Below are 9,368 nucleotides of genomic sequence, written 5' to 3' on the forward strand. Positions count from 1 at the left end.
GAGTGCAGAGCCCGACGCAGGGCTTGATCTCATGACCCCGAGATCAGGACCTGAGCCAAAACCAAGAGCGGAAGCCTAACCAACTGTGCTACAAAGGCGCCCCTCAGCACCACTTACTTCAGATTCAAAATTATACCTCTCTATATATCAAATATCAAATGCCATATAGGCATAGACATGTTTGTGGGCTCTCTGTACATACGGTTTTCCATTTGTCAAAGTTTATTTCAAGAACACATTCTCTTAGCTACCATAGCTTTATACTAAATCTTGATATCTAGTTGGGGGAGTATCTCCTGCAAAATTCCCTTGGCTGTTTTTCATCCTTCACTATTCCATATAAATGTTAGGATCAGATTATTCAGTTCCACAGAAAACCCTATTGATATTTTGTCTGAAACTATATTGATTGTAGATATTAATTTGGGGATAACTGCCATATTTACAATTTTGGGTTTTCCCAAATATAGATATGAAATATATCTCTATTTATTTACATATAGATCTTTTTTGAAAACTTTCAATAATGTTTTTTAATTTTCTCCAACAAAGGTCCTGAATGTTTTGGTTAAATTTATTCTCAGTTAATTAATAGTTTTGTTTTGCTGTTTTGCTTTTATTTTTAAATTATATTTTATAAGTTTTTAATGCTATTGTATATGAATGAAATTGATATTTGAATATTTTTACCTTCTCCTACTCTTAGTCCTAGTAATTTTACTGTAGATTGTCTTAGATTTTTTATGCAAATAATATTCTGCAAATAATGATGATTTTTCTTCTTTATTTTCAATAGATTTTTTGACAGCTCAGTAGTGATTGCTTTATGTTCTCTTAGAGGGATTTTTTTTTCTTTACAACATCTTTTCTTTCCTTTTGTACTGGCTACAACCTCCATTACCTTATAGAAAAGAAGTGGTATTAGTGGGCATCCTTGTCTGATTTCTGACTTTAAAAGGAATGCTTCTAACACACTTGCTGTAGGTTTCTGATTAGGTATCCTTTATTAGGTTGAGGATGCTCCTTCCCCCATTCTTATTGTACTCAGTTACTTTTTTTCCCCTTAAATACGAGTGGGTGTTGGATCAACTGCTTTCTCTGCCTCTCTTAAGAAGATCACATGGGTTTTCTCCTTTAATGTGTTGATATTTCAGAGTCTCAGCATGGGCAGGTATGCAGGCTAGATTCATCCAGAGAGGATGCAAAAGAATGGCTACCACCACTATTAGAACAGGATATATTTCCTCCTTATCCAGCTGCAGTTGATATATAGATACATAGTTGATGATAAAAGATCAGGTCTCAATGAGGCAGTGTCCTCAGACTTTCTGGCTGCTTCTCTGAGGAACCATTTTCCCTGTCACTGAGAGAACAGGAGAATTTCTCTGAGAAACACTTACACAAGCAGAAGACCCTCATTGGGAGATTTTCCTGCAAGTGGAAGGCCTCACTGTGTCATGGGAAGCATGCACCTTTGAGGCATTAGGGTGAACTGAGTTGGAGGAAGACTAGAATGGCACAAAAGTGGTGGTCAGTAGATACATCCCTATGACGGGTGACTCAATAGCCCACCAGGAAGAGCAGTGCAGGAGATAGGAGACAGGAGAAGGTGCGAGAAGAACCATGTTAACCAGATGAGGCTAAGGCCCAGGCCCCAGGTAATGCTTGGGGGCCAAGTAGCAAAGGAGCCACCACATCTGGGGTAGATGTGGTGAGCACTTCTTTTTTTTTAATTTAATTTAATTTAATTATGTTATGTTAGTCACCATACAGTACATCATTAGTTTTTGATGTAGTGTTCCACGATTCATTGTTTGCATGTAACACCCAGTGCTCCATTCAATACCTGCCCTCCTCAATACCCATCACCAGGCTACCCCATCTCCCCACCCCCTCCCCTCTTGAACCTTCAGTTTGTTTCTCAGAGTCCATAGTCTCTCATGGTTCGTCTCCCCCTCTGATTGCCCCCCCTTCATTTTTCCCTTCTTTCTTCTAATGTCCTCCATGCTATTCCTTATGTTCCACAAATAAGTGAAACCATATGATAATTGACTTTCTCTGCTTGACTTATTTCACTTAGTATAACTTTATATGTTAAAGAGTTGGGTGCTCAGAAACTGATTTATTTTGGCCTACAAGAATAAATAAATCTGAAAATCCCTGCATCTGAGGGTCGTGGCTCTCATATTTATTATACAAGCAAATACTTTTGTTTTCTTTGTTCACCTAGACCAGAGCCTACTACACAGAAGACATTCTACTTTTCCAATATTTGTTTGTTTTGAGAGAGAGAGAGTGTGCATGAGCGTGAGGTGGTGGGGGGCAGGGAGTGGAGAGGGGCAGAGAGAGAAAGAATCTTAAGCAGGCTCCAAGCCCAGCTCAATCTCATGACCCTGAGATCATGACCTGAGCCAAAATCAAGAGTCAAGATGCTTAACTGACTGAGCCACTCAGGAGGCCCTCCAATATTTGTTAAATGAGCACTATTGGATGAAACCCACACACAAAACAATTAGCACAGGGCCTGGGACACAGAGATGCAGGAGCCTTAACCGCAGCTCTGGGTGCTGGCTGGTGAGATGCTGGGTAAGCAGAGGCCCTCACAGACTTCCCAGCCAAGTGTCGGACAGATAATGTCTCCCTGACCAAGTCCAGGATGAGGGAGCAGCGTGAAAGAGTAGCTCCTGCCTCCCTCCCCTCCCCGGGCTTCTTTTATGCACACTCTCTGACGTATATGAAGCCAGACAAAGGAAAAGTGACAAGGGCATGGCAAGTCACAGAGGCTGCTCCCTTGGTATGGTTTTCCCTAGCTCAGCCTTATTTGCTTCTGTTTCACGAAGAGGATGAGACCCATCTGAGCATGTGGTCTGCTTTACTCCTCCAGGAGCTGTCAGCTTGCCTGTCAGAATTTATTCTTGCAAAACCATCAGTGATCAGACAATACTCTTGTTGGTCCCCCGTTCCTTGCTGCCTCCAACAGAACTACAGGAAAAGCACAGATCACATCTTTCCCTCCCTCCCGTCCTATTACCCATCTCCTCTTCTCTCTGTGTCCCTGCAGGGGAGATTGACCTCTGAACCTCCATTCTACCTTTTTCTAGAGAGAGGTTGAACAGGTAAAAACTGCATTTCTCAGATTCCTTGGCAACTAGGCTCTTGTATTGCAAGCTCCTTTCATCAGTAAATGCACTCCAGTTGTATTTGGACGTAAAAGCAGGGGGAGGCCATCTTACTGCTGCTGGTGGTAAGCAAGGCTGGGCGTGTTTCCAGGCCATGGTGGCAACTGGACTCAGAGTTCCAGTGTCTAGTGTCCAGTCTGTGGCATGAGTCCTGTGCAGAGGTGGCAGCAGCAGTGGGTTCTAGTAGCTTCGGCGGTGGGTTTGCTTATTCAATAGACTGAAGCCAGATCCCTGTCTTCCACATCACAAATCTCTTCCAAAAACATGCCTAATTCCTACTACTCTATCTCTTTCTGCATAAAATACTTAGAGCGATTTCTGTTTATTGCACTGAACTGATGAATGCATCCATCCTCTGCTAGATCCCCTAAGTAAATAATATTTTGCCAGGTTTAGCTCTGTCTGTACTGACCTCCACTGTGTGCCCAGTTCATTTTCTTGGGCCTCGTCTTCAAGGAAGTTCCTAATCTGTCTGGAACAGGTGCAGACTCACACACAGGGGTCTGTAATAATGGCTGCCATTTACTGAGCAACCACCAAGCAGGAAGTACTATTGGGGCTTTGCATACATTGGCTTTATTTCCCATCACACCCCTGTGATGTGAGTGTATTAGAAATGTTTTTGGCCAGGAGCATTAGAAAGCCCTACCATGCACTCAGACAGCAACGACTTTATTTTTTCCCATACAAATAGGTGTTCAGGTTAGAAAATTCAGGACTCTGTCGCTGGCCAAGGTCATCATGAATAACTAGGTTTCTTCTGCCTACCAGTTCCACCACCATTAGTGCATTTTCCTTCCTTAAATAGAACAGATGCTGTACCTGCAGACATCCCGTCTGAGTTCCAGGCAGAATGAAGGAGGCAAAAAGTAAATGGTAAAAAGCAACAGCCTCCTCCACATCAGGCATCGCCTAGAAGGCATTCTGGAAGGGAAGGCCTCCCTGGGGTCTTCTGCCTGCATCTCATTAGCTAGGACTGTGTCATATCATGGCCAGCTCTATCTGAAAAAGAGCCTGGGGTATAAGTATTTCACTCTCCAGCCTCTGCAGTGGAGTAAGGCAGGAGATAATATGGTTGCCTGGGATGCTGAGTCAGCCATTCTACAAGAGCTCCCAGGGCAGGTGCTATCCTAATTTTGCAGGTGAGGAATCTACAGTTGAGAAAAGTCACATGATATGCCTGAGTTAACCAAGGGAATGTGGACCACAGAAGGTATGTCAGTCTGTCCTCGTGGAGAACCTGTGCATCGCACTGAGAGGGGTGAAGGGGTACCTTTCTTCAGTGTTCATCTCAGCCTCCTTAGCCTCAATGCCTCCTGCAGGTATCCGCAGACCTTGGACAGGAAGTGTAGACTTAGAGAATTCTTGAGGCCACTAACTATAGAGATTGTGAAACTAGCTTTCTGATGCTGGAGCATTACCGTGGGGATGTACGGGCCACTGTGAGAAGGAATTCAGGGAAGTATCCATAATAAGTACCACCAGTACACCAAGGTCACTTGCCTGCAACCTTGGGTGGTACCAGCAAGGAACATGAGGATTAACAGAGAATTGTGGTCATTGTTGAGTTGGTGTAGAGGGGGAATAGCTTAAAAGAGAAATGGTGAACAGGTAAATGGCTTGAGAAGATGGAGGTAGAGGAAGAGTCTTCGTCCCTGTTGGATTGGCTTAGGTTTGAGGGGAGAGTGGACAAGGAGACCTGGGGTGAATGGCGGCCTGAGCGAGGAACTCAGAAATAGAAAAACACTTAATACATGACAAAAATAACATAGCAGAGCACTAAGGAAAAGAGAGCCTTTCCAATAACAAGTAATCATACAGTCAGGTATTTATGTGGAAGAAAAATCTGATCCTTATCCTCACACCATCTACAAAAATGAATTTCAGATGGATTGGAAAAGTCTCGATAGACTGGAATTCTAAAAATTAAAGATAGAATAATAAAGCCTTTAAAAGATGATATAGGAGGGGCGCCTGGGTGGCTCAGTTGGTTAAGCGACTGCCTTCGGCTCAGGTCATGATCCTGGAGTCCCAGGATCGAGTCCCGCATCGGGCTCCCTGCTCGGCAGGGAGTCTGCTTCTCCCTCTCCCACTCCCCGTTTGTGTTCCCTCTCTCACTGTGTCTTTCTCTGTCAAATAAATAAATAAAATCTTTAAAAATAAAAAAAATAAAAAATAAAAATAAATAAAAGATGATATAGGAGAATATCTTCATGACCTTAGCATAGGAAAAAAATTCATAAGACACACAAAAGTACCAATCGTAAAAGAGAAGATTGTTCTACATTGTTCTACATAAAAGAGAAGATTGTTGAAAGTACCAACAATAAAAGAGAAGGTCCTCATCAAAGGCACTATTACGAGAGTGAAAAAGCAAGCCACAGAATGGGAAAGGGGAAGACATTTTCCACACATATAACTGACCATAAAGAACACCTACAAATTGATAAGAAAAAGACAACAGAATTTTAAAAATGGCAAAGTACTTGAACAGGTACATCACAGAAAAGGAAGTCTAAACGGTGAATATACTTAAGGAAAGGGACTCAATCTTATTACTAATCAAGGAAATACAAATTAAAGCCACAATGAGATTCTATTATACACCCATCAGATGGGAAAATTTTTGTAGAAGTCTGGTAGCACTAGGCATTGACTAGGGTGTAGTGCAAGGGGAACTCTCTTACATTGTTGACAGGAATGTAAATTGTCCCAACCATTTTGGAAAGCTGGCATTTTCTAATACAATTGAAGATAGGCATACCCTATGACTCAGAAATTCCTGTACAAGAATGTACATGGGCAAGAATGTTCATAGCAACACTGCCTGCAAAAGCCTCAAATTGGAAAAAGCCCATATATCCATCAACTGTAGAATGGATCAATAAACTGGGGTCTATTCATATAAGAAAATATTATATAGCAACAAAAACAAACCCAGCTACCCTCAACACCATCGATGAATCTCACAAACACAATTTTGATCTGCAAAAGCCAGATACAGAGTGCCTAGGTGGCTCAGTCAGTAGAGCATGTGACTCTTGAACTTGGGGTTGTGAGTTCAAGCCCCACATTGGGCACAGAGCTTACTTTTAAAAAAACCAGATGCAAAGGATAAACATTACATGGTTCCACCCATCTGGCATTTAAAAACTAACAAAACTAACCTGTGTCATCTAGGCTTGCATACGTAGATAGGATGTGATTATGTAAGTGTCAGGATAGTGTGGCAGAAGGGGGTTGGGGTTAGGAAGGGGCACATAGAGGTGATCTAGGGGTGGCTAGAAATATTCTTTTCTGACCTGTGTTGATTACCTGGGTGGTTAGTGCATAAGATTAAATTCTACATTTCATGTTTTATGTGCTTTCTTGGTTATTATACTTCAGGATAAAAAGGTGAAAAATATATATTAGCTTCAAGAGAGCCTCTGGTTTAGGCCCACTCCATCAAGCAGATCAGGTGTCTTTCATGCCCATGTTCAGATGAGACAACTGAATCTGAGAGCTTTAAATGACTCATCCAAGGCCATTCGTTGGTAGTTATCAGAACCAGAAGAACACAGACCTGCCTCCCAGGTAAAGACTCTTTTCTCTCAGCCCAAACATCAGTAGTTTCGTTCAGAGAGGTTGAAGCAACACAGCTGAGAGAAGAGTGTTTGTGGGTGGCATGGGTTATCACTAGGGCAGATGAAAAAGCCTCATCCTTTCCCTTGTGTCCTAGCCTCATGCTGATGGTCCAGGCAGTGTAGGAGCTGGGGCTGGAGGGTTGACCCTGATGCTCTTGAGAATTGAGTTCCCTTTATTACCCTCCTCTGCTCCACATTCTCTGGATAGTCCCTCTGCACTTAAAAGCCCTGGCTGGTGTGACCAGCTCTTGTGATTTGTATGTTTTATTACCTCTCCATCAAGAAGAAAACTGCCTAAAAGCTATAGAGTATAAGCTCTGCGAAGGCAGGAGCCATATCAGTCTTGTTCACCAAGCACTATATTCCCAGCGTCTAGCACAGAGCCTGGCACAAAGACAGAGCTCAAGCAATACTAATTGGTCATTTGTTGAATGAGTAGCCTAGGAGGACTAGTGGGGGAGTGAGCTGGGGAGAGATGGAGCCAAATAAAGGTCCCAATCCTTACCCATGGCAGTCCATGACCAGTCTATGGGCTTTGGAAGCCAACAATGCTTAGGGAAGGAAGAGATCATGGTAGGCTATCTGGTCCAAGAAATCACATTTGAACTGAGTCTTGAACAATAAACAGGAATTGGTAAGTGGAAAAATAATGGAAAGGATTACAACATGGACAATGGCAGTGATGTGGGGGAACCCCAACCAGTTGGGGACAGTGATCAGTGTGAACTCAGCAATTGTTGATGTTGGAGTATAGCGGTTGGAGTTCAGTGTGTCTCTCTGCCCTCTCTGATATGGCATTCTGCACGTCTTTGCCCTGGTGCTGCCGCTGATCACAGCAGAGGTTCTTGCAGGGCGAGATCATGCCTCCTGTATGGGGCCCAGCCCAGAGTGCCGCCCTCAGTGGCTTGGCTGCATCCCCCTCTGATCTTCAGGGTCTTGGTCAGCAGTGTTCTTCTCCCTGACCGTCTCTGGGTTCCAGACGACAGTTCTCCCAGACGCCCTGGTTTGCCTATTTTACAAGTTGAAGTACACTGTTCCATCCTGGCTGTCCCATAGGCCCCAATCCCTCTGCATTTAGTCCCCCTGGCCCCCATATTTTCAGCAATCAATGTAATTAATGTGCTGTCTAATTTGTTTTCCTGGAACTGTGATTATGCTCAAGGTATCTTAAAGCTTTTTGCAGTAATTACTGGGAAAAGGCTTGGAGAGTATGAACTGTGCATGTGGAGTGAGCTGTAACCTGGTCTTTGGACACTTAGATATTAAAAATCTCTCTGACTGTGTCTGCCTTCATTTGCATTTCCAAATTTTCAGGTTAGAGGGCCTTTCAGCTGATTGAATAATGGGTTAATGGCATCCTCTCTCTAATGAAATCCAGATTGTCTCTTTGTGAAAGTGCACACTTGGCAGTCTCTATCTAGATCATCCTAATTGCATTCTGAGGGTGCTACGGGGGCTGCTTTCAAGAAGTGACTGTCCTGTATGAGGGTAAAAGCTCTGTGCAAGAGGGAGAGGAGCCTGTCCAGGGACACTTGGAGCCTATCTAGTTCTGTGTCTTGCCATAACATAAGACTCAGGAGAGCAGGAACCAGCTCTGTCTTTTTGGCCACCCTATATCCTATGCCTAAAACGATGTTCTCAGTCCTGGCCCTTGATGCTTGATAACTAGTTCTGAACAAGTGAACAAGTGAATAAATGAGTTGCAGCTGTGTCGTCATACCGACAACCTGTTGGGGTAGTCTGGATGGTCTCATGGGTATAGTTTCAATCCCATATTTCGAAACATGGGATTATGACAAATTGAACCTAGAGCAAGAGAAGTATCTGGACATAGGAGAAGCTAGGCTTGAGAGACCCTATCTGTCCAAATGTACATGCTCACAACGAGCTTTCTGTTGTGACCAGGTGGGCCATCTCTTCAACACACTTACCTTGCAAATAGTCATCTCATTTCTATGCTAGTCATTCCATAAATCAAAAACTTTGATATGAAGTCCTCTCCTAATACCAGTTCTAGGGGATTGAAAACATGCTACTCTCTCTAGATGTGCATCTCTGTGCTTAAGTCTAGTCTTTTTTTTTCCTTACCACTAATAATAGTCCTTGACTGCAGAGAAAGGCTCTGCATTGTGGTGGGAAAAATCTTCTGGGTATGTCCACTATGAACACTTACACATAAAATATAACAAATATCACTTTTAAAAATGTATGGTCAAGCTTACAAGAAAGAAAAGTGAGGGGAGGGGGGTGGGAGGATGGGTTAGCCTGGTGGTGGGTATTGAGGAGGGCACATTCTGCATGGAGCACTGGGTGTTATGCACAAACAATGAATCATGGAACACTTCATCTAAAACTAATGATGTCATGTATGGGGATTAACATAAGAATAAAAAAAAAAAGAAAGAAAAGTGATCTTTCATCAGACATCAGGGGAACTCAAATCAAAACCACAATGAGATGCTATTCCACACACACTAGGATGACTATAATTAAAAAAAAGGGGGGGGCGCCTGGGTGGCTCAGTTGTTAAGCTTCTGCCTTTGGCTCAGGTCATGATCCCACG

Source organism: Leptonychotes weddellii, chromosome 9 (assembly GCF_054177405.1).
Source record: "Leptonychotes weddellii isolate Sample4059 chromosome 9, ASM5417740v2, whole genome shotgun sequence".
In the NCBI taxonomy this organism is placed as follows: Eukaryota; Metazoa; Chordata; class Mammalia; order Carnivora; family Phocidae; genus Leptonychotes; species Leptonychotes weddellii.